Source organism: Cyrtonyx montezumae, unplaced genomic scaffold (assembly GCF_038088225.1).
Source record: "Cyrtonyx montezumae isolate F1298 unplaced genomic scaffold, pur_monq_1.0 scaffold_3, whole genome shotgun sequence".
Taxonomy (NCBI): domain Eukaryota; kingdom Metazoa; phylum Chordata; class Aves; order Galliformes; family Odontophoridae; genus Cyrtonyx; species Cyrtonyx montezumae.
In genome coordinates, this window is record NW_027072034.1 from 97666014 (window position 1) to 97689959 (window position 23946).

Consider the following 23946-nt stretch of genomic DNA (forward strand, 5'->3'; position numbering starts at 1 on the left):
AAGCATTAATTAAAGCCCAGCTTAAGCTCACACATCCTCTGCAAAGCACCTCAGCAGGCTGTGTTGTGAAAAGTATTCAGGCATAAGATTGTGTAAGATGGATCCCAAAAGAAAAGTGTCTTCATCTTTTTCTATTATACTTCATACACTTTTATACACTTCATAATGATGTCAGGGGGAAATTTTTTACTGAGAGAGTGGTGAGGTGTTGGAACAAGTCGTCCAGAGAGGCTGTGGATGCCCCATCCCTGAAGGTGTACAAGGTCAGGTTGGATGGGGCCCTGGACAATCTGATCTGACATCTGGCAGCCCTGCCTGTGGCTGGGAGGTGGGACTTGATCCTTGAGGTCCCTTCCAACCCAAGCTGTTCTATGATTCTATGATAACTGTATGCTAACACAGACACTCACTCTTTCTCTATCAACACACAATTGGCATACATCTGTTCTTTTCATAGGTGTCATGCTGGGGGAACAGAAAAGAGGAGAGAGGATATGCAGTAGGCTTCACTGCTGCTTTATGTACCTGCAGGTTATACGCAAATGTGAACTACTGACACCAAAGCTATTCTCAAACCTGCCAGAAAACCCAGGAAAGCCCCTGTGAGGAACCAGGCACAATTTAATGCTACCCAAGCTGCACAGCACACAGGTTCTACTTCTCAGTGCTCTGCTAACACATTTGCCAACCCAGGAACATATTGCTCCACAACTGTCTAGGTGTCTCTTCTAGCTAAGTTTTGCCTTACCCGTAACAGCACAGCTTCATGCAGATATTAAAATATGATGATGAAAACAGAAGGGTTAATGTGACATTCAATGACTTAAAATTGTAAGCATTTTCTTATTCCTTTCCCCTCCCCAGAATTCCATGCTAAATGAAATGCCTTCTCTATCACATTAGAGGTAGACAATGAGATTTACAACCTATGCTTACTGCAAAACATGTATCCTGGAACAAAAGAGACAAGAGGCACTTTTGAAAAAGGAGGAAAGGCAGAGACACCTCGTATGAAATCTGTATCTTCTCCATGAACTGTTTCTAGTCATCTTTTTCTTCTTTTCTGTAAGTTACTTAGAATTGTCTACTCCTGCAATTGGAAACAAACTACCCACACAAGTAAGTATCAAAGATCAAAAGTGTCATGCTTTTTAACAAAAAACTGATACAGCCTTATGACTGACTGTTTTTTAATGCAATTATTTTCCTTTCCCATATTCTGTTAGTGGAAATACTGTCTGTGGCAGGCTTCCTGACTTTCTCCATACTACAGTGTTTGTTCATTTCTGTATTAAACAGAGCTTTTATGTTTATGAAAGCTGGCCTCATGGTAAATGCATGGTATGGAAAAGAGACAAGAGATGCCTCCAGCAAAAGCTACATACCTCACAGAATCTCTACTCAAACCTTCATACCTATGCTGCCTCTCTGTCTCTTACACTTCTGTACCAAAATTTTTTCTGTTTCAACTCCTCAGCCCTCACACCTTCAGGGGAAATGGTGTCCATTTTCTTCATTTGCTTGGCTGAAGAAAAAATAATTTGGCATGAAGCTTACCACCTGCTACTTCCAGTATAAGGGATATCTTTACCAACAATTTCCTAACAGTGAACTTAACACAAAAAACACAGGTGTCATTTCACAGTTAAGAGAAAAGGCATAATGCTACAGGTCTGTTGTTGTGGTCCTCCAGGTCTTACAGACACCTGGAAGCACACAGCACACCATCATAAAACAATGTACCATCAGATCTCATGGCAAGGTTTTTTATGCTCCTCTCCTCACCAACTCCACAGTCTACTGAAGAGCAATGGATGGCCTAACAAACATCACCGAATTTAAGTAACACAATCAAATGTCAAGCTCAGCTATCATTCCCACTAAAGAACTGGTAAGGTTGCTGCCAGTCCAGCCAGGTCCAGGGAACCAGGTAGAGCTTGCTACCTGTGATCACCACCAACCAACCCTCAAGCTCACATCCAGTCCTCTGCAACATGCAGTCACCTCAAGCACAGCTTGGTCACCCAGTTCCTCAATCACAGCCTGGTGCTCTACATCTCTGACAGCCCCTGGAGCACTCTCCTGCAATTCCTTGGCCCTACTATCACTCTCTGTTGTGCCCCACTACTCCTTCTGTGTCTTTCGAGGGCCTTTTGGCCAGGTCTGATAAGACAGCTAAGATACATTTTACTGCCTCTAACAACTAGTCTTTTCTCCACTTTCCAGCATTTAACTACCAAAACCACTTACTGAAGAAAGGGCAAAGTCATGAATGAGAAAACCAGTGATAAATGTGCTGGGACCAGCAGAGTGACCCCTTACTTATTCTGGCAATGAATCTGAATCAGTTTTATTTGCAGACTGCTAACTTCTCATAGCAGATGACACAATCCATGTTTCATTTAATTTATCCACAAACGTGTCTTAGTGGAATCAGATGTGTTTGTATTTTTGCTGATAGATCCATTGCCCCTAGTGTAAAAGAATTTCAGCATCATTGTTCTCTCTTTGAATATCATGTGCTATGCCAGTAGCCTCTACTGAACTACCCTCTGGTTGTTACCAGCTATAATGGAGAACAAAAGGAAGCAAAAGGGGAGTGGTAGCATGCTATGAGCCCTTGTCAATCCTAAACAGTTCTCATGCGTAGTAACAAAATATATGACTCTATAAAGTCAACATTTTTCCTCCAATTTTTATAATCTACCGAAACTTACTTGGCTTTAAAATACATTTCTTCCTCACAATTTAGAAAACAAGGTTTCAACCCATGCTAGAATGTTCTCAGCATATCTGCAATGATCCACAGTAACCAAGGAGTCAAGGAGGAAAAAAAAAAAAAAAAGAATATACTTACGGAATGGCTCAATCTTTTTGACAGAAAACAAACATAACATTATTGCAACAAAATCCAGGTCAGGACAACAACCTACACAGGGACAACTGCATCGGTATGACACCCTTTACCTCAACAAGCCTAAACAAATGTGCTAAACAAATCAGAATCACATGGGTTGGAAGGGACTTCTGGGAAGGTAGTTCAACCCCACTACTAAAACAGGTTCCCTAGAGTGGATTACACAGGAAAGCATCCCAACAGGTTTTCAGTATCTCCAGAGGAGCCTCCATGACCTCCCTAGGCAGTCTATTCCAGTGCTTTGTTACCCTCAAAATGCCCTAATGGTCAGACAGAACTTGCTGTGTTCCAGTTTCTGTCCACTGCCCCTGTTTCTGCTGCTGGGCACCACTGAAAAGAAGATGGTATTAACTATTTAACTCCCCCCCATTAGATTTATAAGCATTGATAGATGCCCCCTCAGCCTTCTCTTCACCAGCCTGAACAGCCCCAGATCTCTCAGCCTTTTTCCTCAGAAGGGAGATGCTCCAGGCCCCTCATCATCTTTGTGGCCCTCCACTGGACTCTCTTCAGAAGATCTCTGTCTTTCTTGAACAGAGAAGCCCAGAACTAGACTCCAGACATGGCCTCAACAATGCAAAGAGGAGGTGGAGGATCACCTCCCTTGATGCTCTTTTTAATGCACCCTGGGATACCATTGGCCTTCCTGGCCACAACAGCACACTGTCAGCTCATGGCCAACCTGCTATCCACCAGAACATCCAGGTCTTTCTCCACAGAGCTCTTTTGCAGCTCCTCTCCCTAACTTGTACTAATGCATGCAGTTATCCTCTAGGTGCAGGATCCTACATGTGCCTTTGTTGAATTTCATCAGGTCCCTCTCTACCCAACTTTGCAGCCTGTCCAGCGGAATGGCAGCACAGCCTTCTAATTTGTTAGCCATAATAACAACAGTCAGAAATAGAGAGAATGCACATAAAATACTTGAGTCACAGTCAATCTTCTGAAAACAGAACATGAGGAAAAAAATATTTAATTGGTGTGTGCTAGAAAACAGAGAGACAGACGTAAAAGTGCATTTGGAAGTAAAAGGATTTATGTTTATCACTAACAGAAGAGTTTGTTCCAGACCCTTCAATTTCCTCTCAAAACTACTAGGAATTGATTTGGTTTAGAGTCATGGTAAATGACTTCAGATTACCCAATTACTGATCATACTGCTGGACTTAAGCACACCAGAAATAGAAAAGGTAGGATAAAACCCAAATCAAACTCACATATCCTGACATGAAGTCTATCTTGCTCAGAAGGCAAGCATCTATTATGAATTTCATCCAAAACTATCCTGGAAGCCTAGATCTAGTTCTAACACTTAAAGAGGAAGGCAGCTTTCAATAGCATGAACAACTCTTGCATGTTTAAGAATGTTTAAAAAGATGGGCTCTGTGGAAGCTAGCTAGCTCACACTACCCTACAAATTGGCTAATGGATCTGTAGGGAAAACAGCCTCTCTCCCTCTTCCAGTTCAACCAGGCATGAGGGGCAGGAATGGAGGAGAGCAGGAACGGGAAGATCCTAAAATCAAAATCATAGCCATAGAGAGAAAAAGAGATGTGAAACAGAGCTAGTTCACTCTCAATATTTAAGGTGGAATCCTGTGCACTACAACACAGTTTTGGTCTTTTTTCTATAAACACTATGAAGTCTCTTGACTTTGTAGCTGTAAAACTAAATTTTGCATGTAAATGAGATGTACACTAATGAAATTCTAGCTGAAAAGGAATAAGGAACAGTACGAGGGGACGAGATACCTGTGCTAAAGTAGAAAAATTAGCATCTTTGGTTCAGGTCTCATATCTCTTAGTACACTTCTTCTCCTAGTCCCAGCACATGATTACATAAAATTCTCAACTTTCATTAAAATTCATAAGCCATATTTCTAACCCTCTTCAGTATTAGAGACCTGCAGGCAAATGTGAGCTACACGAACTGCCAAAGATCTGAATAAATAAAAGGACAAAGGGAAGAATGACAAGTAAAATCTAAACGAACAGTTTTTTGTCTTGTTTTTGTCTTCGTTGTCTTTCCTGGCCTTGGTTTTGATTTTGGCACCTTTGAACTGGCAATACTACTAACTATGCAATCGCTTACAAAAACAAAAACAAAACATAGAAGAAGCATATTCTTAATAAAGTAACTTCTACAATTAGGCATAAATGGAAAGTGGGGGGAATGAAGTATTAAAAATATGAGCAGTCCCATGTATATTAGGAGGAAGGGGAAGGAGACTTCAGTAACAGAATGCAATAGCATTTGGAAACCACAATTATTTTTTTTTATTTAAGCAAATATAATACTGAACAGAATTTTATTAGAAGGAATGAGCAAATCTTTTCATGTTAACAGTGCCTGAGAACCAATGAAGCAGAAATACTTAATGTTTAATAGAAAACTTTAAACCAATTCAGAGCCTACTCTAATTCTATTTAGGTTACAGAGTCCATTGCTCTGGAATTTTATTTGGTGCAGATTCACAAATACACAGTATTTTTACAGCTATAAAAATAATTAGATAGCAATGACTGTGAAAGGTGAATACAAAGCAGAGCGCAGGAATTCTAGAGAAACAGGTCCTCTGCCCCATCTGACTGAGAGCCAAGGACTTAGCATCTAATATTCGCTGCTGAACTGTGTGCAGTACACAGATAGGATAACCTGAGCTACCCAGAACAGCTGAAACCTGGAAAAACCCCATTTTATCACTCCTATTAGTATTTAGGATGTATAATAGCACTTTAATTACGGATGAGATTCTGAGAAGTTCTGGCTGAGTGGCAGCCAGCAGTTTTAGGAGTTGCTTATATGTCAGGAACCAGTGTTCAGTGGCAGTAGATAGGAGCATCCAACCATTTTACAGGCTGGCACCTGGCCTCAACCCCTGCCAAAGAGCAGAGCCTGTATATAAACACTAGCATAACATCTTCCCTCTTTGGAAGAGATTTTGTTGAATGAGCATGTTGAGGATGTGAAACAGTGTTTCACTGTTGACTTCTTTGACACTGCCTCCTTACAGTTCGCACTGAATGCTGTACAGTCTGATACATATTCTCTGACTGAATGGGTATTAGCTATGCTTCAGTCTGGATCATATTTCCACTGGTAAAAAGAAACTGTTTGTTACCAGCTTGTAGGCACAAAATGTTCCCAATACATTTCTTTTTCAGTAACAAAAAAATTAAAATAAATAACAAGCACAATTTATATCCTTGATTGCATATGAGAAGAAACATTTCTTAGAGGAGCCAGGTCAGTATTTTTTTGTACATTCTGTTTTGAATAAGGCTCCTTCTATGCAACAGGCTGATCACTGAGCTCTGCTGGTACTAAACAAAGTGATCTACTGACCTCACTAACTTAGGGAGCATCGCTTTGGTGTGTGGAAACCATCCTTGCTGCATGATGAGTATGAATGTACACAGTCACACATAGGTTATGACACAAAGAAAGCAGAATGCTCCAATATCTGAGAAACAACCCCTTTTCCACCTCTGCTTGTCAGCTCCCAGGGTCAGCCACAGGCACGAGCTGTCAGAGCCAGAGCTGGGAGCCACACACTCACCCCAAGGTCAGCCCCTGTTCTGCATCCCCACATAGACAGGTGGTGAAGCCCCTGAAGCTGGGGTGCTGGGGAATAACACATGCAGAGAATGACACAAAGCCACGGTGGCAGAATGGAAGGGAAGAAGCAGAGCACTGTAAGAGCTGGGTGGATGCTGTGGCAGAGGAGGGCAACCTCTGCAAGAAAGCGAGAGAAGAAACCATCCTGAGTGCTTACCAAGGGACTCTGCTCCAAAGGAATAAAAGCCATGAGATCATATCTGGCGCTGGGCGAGACAGCAAGAGAGACTACATTTTTGAGGACTTTTCTCATGGCAGCATATGACCTTTTAGAGTATTTCCAGACAATAAACTGCATCTGACTTCTTCAGGGATGCTGGCCTCATTGCATGGAGGCAGGGAGATGCATGGCAAAGCAAAGTGGCCCAGTGGGTAACTGCAGTACCCATTGCTCCCTGCCATCTCCTGAAATGAGCAGATTTAGCTTTCAATAGCATGAAGTGAAATAAAAAATGTAGGTGGGAAAAAGAAAAGGCAGGGGAATATCCACCTCCACACCCTGTCTCTGGGTTTATATAAATTTTTGTCACAACTACTTAAACAGATGACAGTAGTAAAACAAATCCCTACAGGTTTTTTTTATTTTCAGTCCTACCATTGAATTTTTCAGGTACCAATTAATCTTTCATACATCAAACGGGATTTTAACAATGGGTTTTGAAGGCAAAGCTGTAAGAAACTACAGAAAAGATCTGTGTTATTATTATTTTTTTTTTTTTTAAGGAAAAGGAATTGTTTTAATTCAGTGACCCTCTAAGTACAGAACAGATGTGGATCTGTTACAGATACAGATGTGGAACAGATTTCTCCTAGCAAAGGCTTCCTAAGTTAATAGTCTTATCTGGACATTTAAAAGATTTCCGTAATGAATGAACAAAACAATTTAAATGACCATAAGCAGACTTCTTATTCACTTAAACTGATCCGGTGGATGAATAATCAGCATGCTGACCTGGTGGACAAGTATTCAATAAGCCAAAGCATTCACCAAATTTTCCATTTACTCACTTTCCAATTCTGAACACTGTGATGAAAACTAAAGCTCTAGAAAAAAATATCTGTTCTACTGAAATAAAAAATGATTCTCTGATATTTTCCTGCCTTACCCACAGCCATAATTCACTGACAGTAACCCATGGAAGTAGATTTCTTGGTATGGGAGTGTCAGGACAACACAGCACTACCAAGACTCCTAAGCGTACCAGCAAGCTGGCAGAAGAGCAAGAATAGAAAGTCAAAAAGAAGAAAAAAATTACTATTTAAACCTTGCTTACTATTCACAGTAGTCACAGTAAGTCCTTGGATTTCAAAGCTACACAGACAAGCTCATTCTGGTGTAATTAAGTTCCTCAAAAAAGTCAGAAAGCTTATTTACTTTTTTCCATTGGGAATCATTAACTATGCATTAAGAACTCCAGTCACAATACCAAACCTGGCACTGGCTTAACAAAGCTTGCTAGCAGCTGCAGCAAAGTCTGCATACAGCCTGAAAGCACTTTTTAGGTACGTAATACCAAATTTTTTCTTTTTTCAAGGAATCTGAACACTTCCACCAGAAATGTGCTGTGTAATGTATGTTACTCATACTGTTTTCTCTTTAGTTTTTCCTCTCAATCTTTTCAGAAATTCCAGTTTACTATGCAGTTTTTCTGCACTTTCTGTTGTTACTCAACAAAAACCTTGAAGGCAACATATTCTTTGTTGCTCATCTATGCACAGTAGTGTGGGTCCCGAGGAGGGGCACAAAGATTATCAGAAGACTGGATCACCTCTCCTATGAAGAAAGGCTGAAGGAGTTCAGCTTGCTCAGCTCAGAGAAGAGAAAGCTGTGGGGAGACTTCACTGCAACCTTCCAGTACTAGAAACGAGCTTATAAGCAGGATGGGGACCAACTTGTTACACAGTCTGATACTGTCAGGACAAGGAGGAATGGCTTTAGACTAAAAGAAGTGAGATTTGGATTAGATATTAGGAGGAAATTCTTTACTCAGAGGGCAGTGAGGCACTGGCACAGACTGCCCCGAGAAGTTGTGGATGCCTCACCCCGGAAGGCCAGGTTGAATGGGGTCCTGGGCAGCCTGATCTGGTGGGTGGCAGCCCTGCCCGTGGCAGGAGTGTGGAACTAGATGATTTTTAAGGTCCCCTAGAAGCTGAACCATTCTATGATTCTGATTCTACAATTCTGAGTGTCTCTGCATCCTGGGAAATTAGTTCCTTGAAGATAAAGAGGCCCCTTTTTACATAGCAATCACAAACGCTTTGGAAGAACAGAAAGATGGTCAAGTGTTTTTCAGTCAAGCTCTCAGTATATTAGCTAAATTACAATACTAACTCAAAACATGAAAGGTCATATTGAAGGCAGCTGAGTCTCAATTAGTTCAATCAGTGCACTAAGCTAACAGTTGAGTCCTTTCTGGCTCACGATATAAAAACAAGATTTTCCCAATGCAATTCCCAGTGAAAAACTGCCTACCCACAGCAAAAGAATAAAAAAAGGAAAAGAGATGATTTTGTCAAATCAATATCCTTACTGGCAATCTCATCAGGGAAAAAAAAAACAACAAAAAACTGAGGACTGAGTAGGTATAGAAGCTTGAGCAGACATTTACCTGTCAGAAGTGTTTTTTCTGAGAGGACCAATCACAGTGATGTGGGAAGGATGAAGCATGACTTCTTTGTGTCTCCATTGCACTTTCTTGTGCATCCAGGAGGGCATTTATACACAGCTGCCAACTTGGACTCACTCAACAGAACAGACAGCTGCTTACAAGAAGGAAGGGCATGAAGCAGACCGAACGCTTTGGTCTGAGAAGCTAAATGAGCATTGCACTGTTGTGCCCCCACAGAAATGGAAATCCAGTAAGCAGCAGAACAAATGAGATCTCAGCTGCTATCACATGCATTTACTGAAAAAGAGAAAACCAATTTTTTTAATTTGGCAGCATAACGTCTGATTGTTGTGAAACACAAAGCCCAGTGATCACAACAATCAGCCCTTGGTGAGGCTAAAGTAGGTGCAGGAGAAAGCTATAAACACTGTTTCTCACAGTTTCAGGAGCTAATTTTTCTGAAGCCCGTTAAGATAAATAGCAGCACAGCGAGGGAGAGCTAGGCTTTATTAATAAAAATGTCAGGACACCACAGGCCTCTCTCAAGCATATTAGAAGAAGGAACAGCCCAGCAGTGCCTCCCATCAGCATGGGAGCAGTGCTGTGCCTGCCCAGGTGAAGCCTCAGCTCCCAGGGCTGCTTGGAAAACAGAGATCATCATCCTGCCAACCCTCATTCCAGCCTGACACCCACACAAACTTCTTTCATTAATACTATGTTTTCCTAGCTATGAGGTTTCCCAAACAGAAGAATAGCACTGACATTTCAACAGTCAGATCCCAGCTAACAAATGTCCTAAAATCACAGCACACAACCTGGTAGCTTGCTGAAAAACCTCAATGTCAAAACCCAAAGTACATTTGGTTTAAACACACCCTTGGGGGGATTTTATACTAACTACTTTCTATTTCGGACTATTCACTTTAAGCTCAACCAGCAGTGCCTCATCACTCACCCAGGAAAACTTCCCTCTCTACCACCCAATCTCAATCAACCTGCCAAATTAATTATCACCCTGCATTTATCTATTGCTAAGAGGGAAGGAAAAAGCATATAGATGAATATAGCAGTGACCCGAGCAAAAATGAATCCTGTGAAACAGAACTAATTAAATCAGCTCAGTGATCTCCCAGCACGAGATGTTTTGCCCACTCCTTCCCCAGCAGTCCAGCTCCTGTGTCTCCTCCAGCTGTCCTAGGGAGGACACTCGTGTGGGATCAGAGCCCTGCCCAGAAGTAACTAGGCTTTTTCCCAGTCATCACGATCATTTCAACACAGACATTCACATGAAAATTCCTGGCCACAGAGTATGTTTGGGGCCAAAAGCACACGGACTGGATCACCCACCTCAGACTTAGGGGCTTACAGTCACACAATGTTGGTGCTTCCCTGACTCAGTGAGGTTCTGCCTTGGCACTACAGTGTGGCCTCACACCAGAGAAGGCAGCACTAACAAGCAGAGAAGTGACAGAACACCTCCGCCATAAGCCAGACACCAAACCCTGCACTGTTAGCATTACGAGCACAGTGAGCATATCTGCATGTGTGACAGCAGCACTGCTCACCCTGCTGACGTGCCCAGGACTGGCTCAGGTGAGCAAGTTGCATGCAGGTTTTAGACCTCCCTGTCCAAAGATACAGAGTGACAGTGCACATAAAAATATATTTGGGCCACAAATTTCACTGCTGCTTGAAGTAGCATCATTTTCATGCCTTTGGACATTGTGTGAAGCCCTGTACCAGATGATAAGGGCATACCCATGCAGAAAGGACATCGAAAGCTCTTGGTGTACAGCAGCAGCAAAACAGCCACCTCTTCTCTCAGCAAACTTTCCATTGATTTTCTCTTTACACAGAGCACTTTCAGAGTAAGAGCAGGATAAGGAATGGCAGCTCTAACAGGGCAAGAAATGCAGGATGACAGGCCCGCGTGCAGAACAACGAAGGATATCATTACTGGGGAGCTGCAATTCAGAGTCAATCCCACCTTCCTATTCTCCCACTCCATTTTTTAACACAGTCAGTGCTCCTTCAGATGGTAGGCACATCACACATTGACAGTCATATTCTGAGGCAGCAGAACAGGAATGCCTGCTCAGGTTCCTTGTCAGGTTAAGTGAGGCCTTGCATGCCAGAGCCCTCCTTGATAACAGTGCATAGGAACAAAACAACACACAGAGGCAGAACTCTGAGTAATCTCTAGGTAGGTGCCTACACAGGCAACAATTTGTCACTCGCACCCATCTGCTGCTCCAAATCACACACACGCTGTCACACGTGCTCTTCCCCATCTGGATTGCAGAGATACTGGATATAAACAGACAAAAGTCAGGCACAGGAATGCTGGGCTTGTGCTGCATGGAGGGAAGCACCACTCAGCTTCTCACTCTCCAACGGGAGCAGCTTCAGTGGAGGCTTCTGGAAGTCAAAGCAGATTTTCACAATGTCTGCTGTTTTTTTCCATGATTTTAAATCCTGCTTTTCAAACCAATACACCTCTTCAAAGGCTTTATTTCTAAGATTTTATTTTTAAAGTAATAAAACAGTGCACATTGTCCTACAGGGATATCATAAAATACATTCCCCTGCAACACTGTCCGACAGCATTTAATTCCATGTGGTCACCCAGGCAATGTTTCCATAGCGTCACACTAACAGCAAAACCAGAGCCCACAAGAGCGGCAGACTCTAATCATGGTGCATGTATAGCATACAGAGATGTACAGAATATATGCTATCTGTGGGTGTCACAGTGCAGACTAATACAGTGAGTGGCCTTCTGGAGTGAGTTGAGAACACAGCGAGGCAGGGACTCCCCATAAAAAGAGGGATTTTTATGTAGGAATATAGAGACAGGCTTGAGATGTGTGGCTGCCCCTGCTCTCTCTTTCAGGACAGCATTTTTGGTTCTGCTAAACTGAATAGCCAGAGAGTTGTTAAACATTCTTTCTTGGGAGACTGCTACTGAGAAAAACATCTTCTGCCTAAACTACATTTATCAAACAGGCTTCACAAAATTAAGAAGCATGTCTGTGGCTGCATATCAAAAAGGTCCATTTATTTCAAATGGAAAGTTCTGAAATTTGCTTTCTTTCATACAAAGAACTACCTGGCTCTTCACTGCTGGCCCTTTCTTTCCCAGACATTTATTTCTCACATAATCTGATTTTGTGTATTGCTGAGATACGCTTCTAAAGCAAGTGTGATAAAAAAAAAGCAGGATCTCCTTTTCTAATGACAAGCTGTTCTGCAGTCCCTCAAAAACAGACCTTTCCTGTCCATTCAATACCATTACTAGGCCTTCAGCCCCTATGATTTTTAAAGAAAAAGTAATTTAAACTACTTCCTGTGTACCAAATATTTTTCTTTCATCTTCGTATGTTCAACTTGGGTAAAAATATATATTTTTCTTCACCAAGTGTCATTACTGTAGACAGTAGCATACTTCATTTTACCCTAACCCTGAGAGTACAGATGGAAAGGTTGTATTTCTAGCTAGCAAAAAAAAAGGAAAAGGGAAAAAAAGGAAAAGTGAAAAAAAGAGAAAAACATAACACTGCTAAGTGTTAAACACCAGAGCAGATCTCATCCTGTGACGCTCTGAAAGAGATCTCTAGATCTCTACTGATGACAGATGCACTAATGCTAATAACAGTATTTCCATCAATGCAGCGTGGCCTGATGTTGTACTCCTATGCCTGGGAACCAGGCTAGTCTAGGAGATTAGATTAAATGCAATTATCCCAACTCTGTAAGACAGCTTTGAGTCTCTCCCTGTTATTATGTATCAGCTGCAAATCAGTTAACTCTTAGCAGCAACCACTTCTAAAGCACTTATTTCCAAATCACCATACAAACTTGTGGAAAACATTTGATTTACCTCCCTTTCACAGATGGATAACTGAGACATTTACCCAGCATGGTCCTGTAAAACTGGGAACAGAAACTAAATACCTCCAGCTCAAGAGACCAGACCGTAGGCTTCTTTTTGACCAACTATTTAAGTCCAAATTCTTTTCTGTGGGAGTCAAGGGAATACGCTAGGGAACTGAATTATTCTCATGTTCAGCTGCCAGGAGATCTTATCGTTCTTTTGGAAAATGTACTGTTCAACCCTCAAAATATCAGAGAGGACAGGCTTCAAATATCAACAACCTTCCTTTTTTAAGAAAGCACTAAAGTAAAATGGGAATGCTAGGAAACCTCAAAGGATTAAAAATAGTGCAACTTTCTCCCCTGTGCCTGGAGGGGAACAGCCTGCAATCCTCTTTACTCAGTGAGAGCCTTAGTTAGAGAGAACAACTTGAATGAAGAAGAAAACCATCAGCTGTGTCCCAGACCTGACCTAAACTTTCCCCAAGCTTTATAGATGGTGAAACCACTTCAGCCTCACACCGGCACACAGAGATTAACAGTGGAAGGAAGGGCTGCAAAGTCAAAATGCCAGGAGAAGGAAGAATCCTCATGAAGCTTTCCAATTTACTCATAAAGTGATTGTGGTACGTGAGGCATCTCTATCACAAAATCATTCCCCACAAGAGCATCATGAATTGAGAGTATTTTCACCCTTTCCCTTTCCACTGTTCCATGTGATTCCTTTTTTTTTTTTTTTTTTTAAAGAGAAATGATAGATAACTGCAGTTATCTAGTTTATTAGCACCAACTCTCCTGCTCCACAAGTACATCACCAGGAGGAAAACCAAGGGCTGAGGGCAGGGTGCCTGTGTACTTCTGGTACACTCAACAAGTCCCTGATTGGAATAAAGGCTCCTTGAAGGGGAACCAGTGTCACTAGCAGCCTTGCTTCAGGCAGCAGCGACAAAAGCTGAGAAACAGATGCTTTATGAGCTTAAAAGAGCTGCAGAAGAGGGAAAAAAAATCACTTCCCTTCTCATACCTAAATATAGAACATAAACAAAAATGTACACATACTAAATATTTTTCCTAACCTAATACTTTTCTTCCCCCACATCCGTCCCCTCTTCCCTAATACACGTGGTGTGGTCCTGGGACCAGGGCTTACAGTCATTCTCAGTGAAAGGCGGGTCATGTTCAACACCAGCGCTGGTTAGGGAGAAATCCGGAAAGTTCAGGGTGGACTGGGAGTGACAGCCAGTCTGGTGGGAGGAAATAGATTTTGTACCAAGAAGCTGCACAGAAATGAATATTCGCAGCACAGAGAAAATGCCCTCCTCTGTGGAATGGCAACCTGCAGTGTGAAGATGAGGAAGATACGGCCATAAAAAAAACAGAAGGGCTGCCAGGCAATGGTTTGCTTAAGGCACATAATGCCATGCTTTGTTGACCCTATGACTAAAAAGTTGGGTTCAGTCTCCATATATATGATGCCATCAACATTTTTCATAATATTAAACACATAGGTTCCGGAGAGACGGGGGTAAAAATACACAGAGGTAAAAGTCAAAATACATGAAATCTCCGCCAGTGGCATTACTAAACACTCCCATTGCAAGTTACAGGAGACACAAATGCTGATTCTCTGCAGTTGTACAGATTATATCCGAACAGACAATAATTCTCAAACCATTTCATGTTTTCTTAGAAATTCCAGTTCCTGGAATCTGAATTGCAGGGGGAAAAAAGGAAGAGATAAATTTCCTCTGTCAGAAAAGAGCCTTCCAACTACCAAGACTATAAAGGGAGAGACAAATACAAGAACTGAAACCTGAAGGTTTATAGCGGCTCCAGAACACTGTGGGCTGCCTTTGTGCTGGTGGGAAAGCCCTGAAGGGCAAAGCTCAGCTCTGCCCAGTATCAGAAGCTAGGACAGTAGATATGGTAAACCATAACAAACATGCTGCATCCTTCCACCCTGTGAGGAGGATGGGCAGGACAGTACAAAATGCCAGAACCAAAGCAAGAGATTGCTAAGAATAACTTTATCTCTCCTTCTTTATCTCAGGGGCCAGATTATCTTGGTTGCTACTTGAGGAGACAAGCCAATGCCAGCATAAGAAAGGTCAGAAAGCATGTGAAAATTTACCCAGTACCTTATCCACTGCATAACTATCTGCTGTTGCAAAAGGACAAGCTACCACAAAATTCCTACCAACCTGCTTCGCAAATATATGCTTGATTTCAAGAGCTTGAGAGAGAGTTAAAAATGTGCAACATGGATACCATAGCTCTAAGGCCTCACATATTAATACACATGGGATTTTTGCCTTTTTTTTCCCCAAAGAAATAAAGTTTTGATGCTGTATAATTAGCAGAAAAGTAATTTCAGGCTGACAGGAAACAACTCACTGAGGAATAGGCTAGTTCTTTGTGTCCAGAATAGAAAGAGCACCTACATATAAGCAAAAAGTTTGACCAGTAGGACCCAAGTGCAAGAGTGAAAACCAGGTCACCTCAAACTGAATCCATACTAAATATTCCATTTTGCATGCAAATACTGGAAGGGAGCAGAAGGACACTTCCACGACACCAGAACCTCCTGTTTCAATATCTAGGAATAACAGCATTTCATATTTTGTTTTATTACATAAAGTTGGAATTAAAAATTTGAAAAATAAGAGAAAAAACCGATACTACAGTTTCAAGCTTGAAAGGGTTTTCTGACCCAAATCACTTTTGTTGTTCTGGTGGTAATGAAATTTCACTCACAGAGTATTTCAAAATATTCAAGCTACTTCTCTTGGACAACAGATTGCATTTGGAAACCTTTCCTGAAATCCCTGCACAAATCCAGCCGTTGGGTATCTCTCAATGTTGTGAGAGCAGCCAAACTCCCCACCTCCCAGGCCAGCCAACCTTGCCTCGGCTAAGGGGTACTAGGCACGCACCCAGCAGCCAGCCCAGCCCTGCGCCTCAGGTGGGCTGGGGATGCTGCAGCTCAGCACAATGGGATGGCATTGAGAGACAGCCCTAAGGAGAAAGGACCCAGCAGATTTCAGAGAATGCAGACATCAGGGAGCAACGACAGAATGAGGTCAGAGTCTGATCTACAACCCAGGGAGCACGGCAAGCTATATCTAGGCCAACTGTTTGCTGTAATCTTATTACTTAATGGGAGGCAGAGGAGAATAGGGAATATCCTTGGAGCTCATACAAGAACCAAGTAATATGCACTTAAAAGCAGGCTTGAGCTGGGGCACAAACTTAAGAGGACTCCCAGCCTCAGCACAAACACTTCAGCTAGCTGGCACTACCTTTCGCATAGCAACAAGGTGCAAAATGATGAGGGACTGCATCTGCGTGTCTTTTTGCCTGTGATGGCCATCTTCTGCAGGGACTCTCCCAACCACAGACTCACCTCGGCTTGTGGACCCACATCTAGAACATGTTCTTTCATCTTTACAGCACAGAATAGGGCTGCAGTTATTCCTGGAGCAGTCTTTAATTTTGATTACCATCTATGTTAATAATCTCACAGTAGGAGGTTGGAAGTAGGATGTCAACTTTCTTGGAAGAAAGAAGGAGAAAAAACAACAAACCCCAAACAGGAATGTACTAAGAACATGGCAAGCAGATGGCTGTTTTTATTTTGCTGCATGTGGGGGAGTCATAGGTCCAGGATTTCATAGCAGGGAGGAATTTCACTTGTACAGATATCAACAGAAAGCCTTTCTAATGCTGCTTACATGCTAATTTGAGCCAAACATCTCCTGTGTACATCACACACATCTAATATGCTGGCTGTGTTGCTTGGTGCCAGCCCACCCTGTCCAGAGGGTCATGCATTAGGACAGGGAAGTAGGCTTACTGAGGAGAGAATGCACTTCCTCTCTTAGTAAGAGAGCTGAGAATGTTCCAGCTCTCCCACTACAACTTAATATATATCTTACATAATGGAGAGAACAACTGCAGAATGAAACGTTTACTGAATAACAGATCACCAAAAACTCTGTGACCAGAAAGGGCCTTGACCAGCCTATGGATTCTGAACTGAAGATGCTAAGGAAAGATGAGGACGGAGAAGGCACAGAGCTCATGTTTTGTTTACCTCATACACCCAACCACTCAAAGAACAGAAAAGTACTGTCTCATTTTTTAAATTTTTTTTTTCAGTAAAAACCACCCTACTACCATGAGATACATCCTTAAGAAAGCTAACAAGAGATAAAGATTAAATGAGCAATTTTAGGTGCTCCATTCTTCTACGTAAGCCACAGAACTTCCATCAGTTTGGAAAAGACCTCCAAGGTCATCAAGTCCAACTGCAACCAAACTATACTACCCGAACAATACACCACTAAATCATGTCCCTGAGCACCACATCCAAACAAATTTTAAACACATTCAGAGACGAACTCATTTTAAACACATTCAGGAGAAGGACTCAATGGGCGTCCCAAGCCGACCATGTTCCAGCCCTTCAACTGCCACCACGGAGCAGGCAGCACCCACTTGTGAGGAGCCAGATGCCACCAGCCAACCTCAGCAGACCCAGCGAGCCCCAAAGAGGAAGGCCAGAGGCTCCCAGGCCTCATCATCACTGAAGAAAAGGCCACCGCACCGGCAGGACTAGAGCTGTGGGGTGCAGATCGTGAGACCGGGGCCGGGCAGCAGCTGGGGCGCACACCGGCCCCAACGCACCCTCATCATACGTGTCCAATTCCAACACAGAAATAAAGTAGACAGAAAGATTGCAAAAAAATAAGTGTTGGTATTGCTAACCGCACGGCGGTTGTCACATCTCAGCCCTTTCTGCTTTCTCCCCTTTTTCAGGCTGCCATGCCACTGCCGTGCTCCAAACAGGAACCCACGGGCTTCGGAGAGGGAAAGGGCAAATTTCTGCACCCAGGGAGGGACACTCCCAGGCTCTTCTCGAGCCTTCAAGGCCCTTCCCAAGCCTTGTTTCCCTTCTTTGGACCTGCTCCAGCACCTCAGTGCCATTTTTGTATCGAGGTACCCAAAACTGAACACAGTACTCGACGCAGGGCCTCACCAGTGCCCAGTACAGGGGGAACATGGCTTCCCTAGTTCTGCTCACCACACCATTCCTGGTACAAGCCAGGATGCCACTGGCCTTCCTGGCCACACCGCTGGCTCATATTCAGCCGACTGTCCATCAGCACACCAAGGTCCCTTTCTGTCAGGGAGCTTTCCAGCTGCTCCTCTCCAAGTCTGAAGGGTTGCCTGTGATTGTCATGACCAAAATGGAGGACCTGACACTTGGCCCTATTTAAATTCATACAGCTTTTTTGCCAGATCTGGGCTCTGACTGGTAGAAAATACCTGTCCCACTTGTGTAGGCTCCTTACTCAGACAGATAAAAATGTCTCTATTGTGAAAAACTCCACAAAACAATTGCAGAGTGATTCAGCAGTGCAGTCATCTTCGTGGTCAATGGGGTATGAGCACAGCCCACATTCACGCACCTGGTCATTCTGTGTTTTGCTCTGGGCTCTCCATTGCTCACACAGGGTATCCTACCCACCCCTTCCAAGAGAATGGAAATGAAAAGCAACCTGCAAGTCACTTGTGATACACAAGGATTTGAAATAATAGTCCACAATAACTCCACAATTTCATCTGCAAGTATAAGGGAACAAAGATACGTTCTTTATGCAATTTGAAAACTGTGCAGTTTGTTCTCAATAGGTGAAGGTTGTTTCTACCACAGAGCAGATAAAACAAAGGAAACTAAAATACAATGATTAAAAAAAATATTATATTGCTAAGGTTTTTTCAGAACACGGGTATTTTGTGTGTGTTTTAAAGTCAGCTGTAGAAATATGTAGACTTGAAATACGAAGGTGGTATAGGACAAGGGGATAATTTGTACCTTGAAGAGTCAGTAAGGAAAGTGAAAAGTCCAGACTTCCTCCTAGCTTTTGCTGCTGTTTATTTTTTTTTTTGTTGTTCTTGTTTTGTATATCCTATCTCCTTAGTCAAGACTCCTTTATTTTCAGTTTTTATCTTTCCAGTGCATTGTCAAATAAACATTTGTCTGATAAAAAGTTGTACCAGGATGATTACTAGGTACTGCTGGAGAATTTGTATAGCCTAAGAGCCTGTGCTGCACCAACAGTTCAGCCTCCAGCAGTCTAAGAGAAGCTCTAACACCAACTGCAGCTGCAAAAAGCCATAAATGCAACTTTCAGAGAACACAAATGGAGGGATGCACCCTCATGCATGTTATTTGGGGCTGAGGGTAGTGTTAAAACAGTTCAAGATAAAGTTCATAAGTTCATAAGGTTGGAAAGGACCTACAAGATCATCTAGTCCAACCATCCTCCTATCACTATCTCTACCCAACTACTAAATTAAGTCCTTTAGCACCTCATCTAAACGCTTCTTGAACAGCGCTAGGGATGGTGCCTCAACCACCTCCCTAGGCAGGCCATTCCAGTGCCTGACCACTCTTTCAGAAAAGAAATGCTTCCTCAGGTCCAATCTAAATCTTCCCTGGCGCAACTTGTGGCCATTCCCTCTCGTCCTGAAACTTTCCTCAAGCCCAAACTCAGTTGGACTGTTAGTTCTTTCTGGCTGAAGGAAGTGTCCTGGTCTTGTGCAGCTTATAAGGGGCCATATCTCAATTCAGAGACCTTAGGTGCTACTGTCTCAAAAATAACAAGCCCTCAAAGCAACAGTCACACCAGACCCAAAGCCTTTCTAGCTACTGATAGAACTATGGATTTCACCGAGCTATCAGCATGAATAACCTATAAAGTTTGAGTATGAGCATTTAATGTACCAGTTACCAAAGTAACTGATAGAATGATCACGCGAGTCTTCACGCCTAGATCAAGGAAAAGATTATCAAGATTAGGTTGCAAGGGAAAGAAGATTTAAAAACACATCCACATAGCAACAATCCTCCTTGAAAGCAACCATGCTTATACTATCCTGTAATGATAAGCTAACACAGGAAAAAGCAAGCAAGCAACAATTTTGAATATTTATATCAAAAAAGAAGGAAAAAAAAGGTGATATTTAGGCTATTTTGAGAAAGTGCTCAAAAATAAAATTTCCTTCTCGCTATAGAAATGATTGGTCCTGACAAACTGCTTTCACGTTATATATGAAGCACAGCTATAATAGTGTAACTCCAGCCTGAGAAATCTAAGGAAAAAATCATACCGATATTAAGTTTCAGCTTCTCAGACTCCCTGACCTACGAGCAGATTAGGTTAAACAACAATATGACCAAAAAAGAGGCTATGCCCCTGGCATATGGTATTATAAGCATGGGGAAGTGCCAGTATAAACCTTTATCAGGAGACTGGGTTCTTTGTCAAGCAGTGCCTTTCTCTCAAAACATCCCTGCTGCCATACTCCTGCAACCAGCCAGCTGCAGAACCTCATAAGAGAGTTCTTATTTGCCCTGCATAATGCTTTACAGCTCTGCCACAGGATCACTGCTGTGAGCCCTGACGTCACCGCCCGGACTGGGGGCTGGGAAGTGGCGGCCGAGGAGTGGCAGCGAGGGAGGCCGCAGGGAGTGGGGCTGAGACGGCAGGCCTCCCTGCTGGGCCTTCTGCTCTCAGAGGACAAGACAAGAGCAGAAATGAAAGGCAAACACATCTGATGAATCTGATCTGAATACCCATCCCACCCTCACCATCTATCACCCCAAACTGGCTCTGCCTCATGTTTTCATTTTGTTTTTAAATCTGTAAGACACTGTGTCAGTTCTCTGTTGCTGTTGGGGTGCTGGAGCCACAAAGAAGAGAGATGAAATTTTAAAAAGGTACAGGATCAAAGCTGCCACCACACATAGCAACTTCCAACCAAGTAAAATCTCAGATGTAAAGACATATTTGCCTTTCCTCCTCCAGCCCTCTTCCATAAATAGAGAATGACAAAGATGGGCAGAAAAATGAAGGCAATGCAGAAATTTGCTTTTTGAGCTACTGAAATTGTTTCCTCCTTTATGGCCACTTGCAATGAGCCTGGAATGATCAATTCCAGCACACTGGACGTACAGCTGTGCCAATGAACTCGCATACTATAGGCAGTGAAGTTACAGTATGGTCTCCCAATAACGATGAACAGCAAAGAGCTAGATCTTTTAACTGGTCATTTTCAGATGAGCAGCATTTCAAGCTTCTGTTTTTAAGTGCAGGTACTCTGTAGGCATAAAGCTGAAAGGACAGGGAGCATTCATGAAATATTTCGTCTTTGCTCCAATTTTTAAAGCTGTATTATTATTATTTTTTCTTCTCAGATGCTAGCAAGTCACCATGCAAAGAATTATTCTTCTTAGACAAAAAACTACAATTTTAAGTTAGATGGAAAACATGAGGCAAGTATTTCCATGGAAAGACAAATCACTGCAGGAGTTGGTCAGATAAAACTCATAATGCTTTAATGTACACTTTTCCAGAGAAGAGATGACAGGTTTCTACGTCCCTGTCTCCCACAAGATCCCTGCAGCCATGACTTGAAAAGGAGCATCAGAACACAGTGCATGAACTCTTTGAGTCATACAGTCACATAAGCACTACAGTTGACACTTTTGAACAATGACTGCCTTCCAGTCTGTGCATGACCCACTGAACTAACAAAACTTAGAAAATCAGCATGGACAGCTGCAGGTGAAAACAGCATCTAAAGAAGTGAGAGAATGAAAGAGCCTCTCATATCATCTCCTGTGTTTAAATTTATGCAAGCCTAAAAGGTGCAGCACCAGTGGTATAGTAGAGCACTTGCAGACTGTAAATGCAATATCTGCACAAAAGCAGCGAACTCATGTGCATCTCCTCTGTAGGAAGGGAGAGGGGTGGAGAAACAAAGCACTGTGGACAAATCCAGGAATATACTGCTGAACTCAAGAAATCTCTCACCAAAGAACCGTGGATCTTTCAGCTCAGTAATCGAAGCATTTCAGAGCTGTGAGGCATTTTACAGTAGCATGTTAAAATTACCGTTATGAGCACTCGAACTGCAGTAGCTCTACCCAGAGTCCAATTAATGAATGTACAGGAAGCATAGTACTAAAGTCCTGTGGCACATCTGCATGTGTACGCTCCTGTCAGCTAACCTATAAACATTATGCGCACTAAATCCAAAGTCACAGTCCTGGTCTATTTTTTGCCATTCTTCCCATAAGAGAAACTAAAAATAGGCCTATGGGAACTGCACATGGGACTCTAATCTTCAAATGTTTAACTCTTGCAGTAAAAATTGCCTGGCAATGTTTTTGAAGTGATTTGTCATGGAGCTTGCATGATATGTATGTATAATATATTTATGTATCTATGTGCACATGTATACAGGGTTACATACCTCCACAGAGAGAACGATATCCATGAAAAATTGTGGATGCATACAACAGACCAGTTTCACACATCTCCAAAGTTTGTTCATAAATGATCTATGAAGCTAAAAATAAAGATGCGAGGAAACCTGGACATGATCTCTTGCAGCTCTCAATTCCTGCTCAGGACCAGGGGAAAAACAAACAAAAACACCAGTTCTTCTGAAGAACTGCTGCTATGCTATCAAGCAAGGTTACAGAGCTGGGTGTCAAAGAATACTGCTTCTACTCTGCAGAAAGGAGGACTTGTTAAGTTTAAAATAGAAGATACATGAGTAAGGAGAAAAAAAAAAAAAAAAGACTCCCTGCATATGCAGCACTTGCTTTCTGTGCTGCAAAGTCCTTTGCATGCAGTATCTGAGGCAGCCACGATGCAGAAGGATTACCCTCACATGCTGCAAAGTGGCAAACGTGAAAACCAACAGACCTCCCTCCCCCCTGCTGCTCCTCCAGAGAAATGCTGCATTGGTGTTAGGATAGATAATCCTCCTCTTACTACATCTCACTGGAAAGAACACTTAGAGTTGCTGGCTGCAGCAAGCTGAGGAAGCATATGGCAGCAGGCACAGATGGCCACATACACAGGTTTGGGCAGCTCAGAACATGCAGTGCTGAATTATCCAGCAAAGAAAACAAATGTTGGGAGACATCATGTTGAGGCTGACTTGACTTCCCCAAAGCCTATAATGTTTACTCTTTGGGGCCAATGCTTTGAAGAAAAATTCTGCTAGATTTCTCCTATAATGCCCAGCACTAAAACAGCTTGAAGGCTCCCTGTGTCTTTGTGGAATATTACCTGAGCATTTGCTACAGACTACAACCACTGACTTCATTTTGGTTTTATTTCCCTTCACTCATTAACAGTGGTGCTTAGTGCTTACAGACTGCTGAACTGCTCCTTCATGAATTTTTAAATACTTTTTGAAGTTGACTAAACAGCATTTTCTCCCTGATAAAATAAGGAACTGCAGAGCAAAGAATCCTTCATTCCCCATCTTCTGTTGTGACAGCTGAGGGTCGCTGCCAGAATACAAGCTTGAGCATCTCAAAACTGAAGTCAGACTGCACCCACAGCAAAGTGGTATGGATACAGGGGACTACAGGGCTGAGGGAGCAGCCCTGGGAAGAAATGTGCAGTATCAAAGGTTCAGGGCATGAACAAGTTTGGGGAAACATGGTGGTACTCAGTGAGGAGCAGATTTAGTCAGGTTGTGGTAGGAACCACTGGAGTGAAAGAGACAGAGAGTCAGCATAGTGCAGTGGATGGCAACAGGATGAAGTAAGGACATGTGGACTGGGGTCCTCAGCAACACATGCTAGACCAGGATGATGAACCAAAGTTAGAAATCTGACCAAACAAAAAGACTAGTAGGAGTTGTCAGGAGCAGTGAGAACTGGGAGAAGCATGCACCTGATAAGAATGCATGCTCATTTCCAGCTCTTATGGCCTAAATCATAAAAAACTCAGGAATGAAAAAAAAATCTGGAAAAAGTAAATTAAAATCCACAGGGACATTTTTAAGTGAAAAGTCCAATTCTACTTCTACTGCATTCCATACAGCTTAATTAAGGGA

At 42.5% G+C, this 23946-nt stretch overlaps 1 protein-coding gene across 2 annotated transcripts in view; it reads right to left on the reverse strand.

Moving 5' to 3' along the window:
• PDE3A (phosphodiesterase 3A) overlaps window positions 1-23946 on the reverse strand; it is a 238311-nt gene that overhangs the window by 85823 nt on the left and 128542 nt on the right. The window lies entirely within an intron of this gene.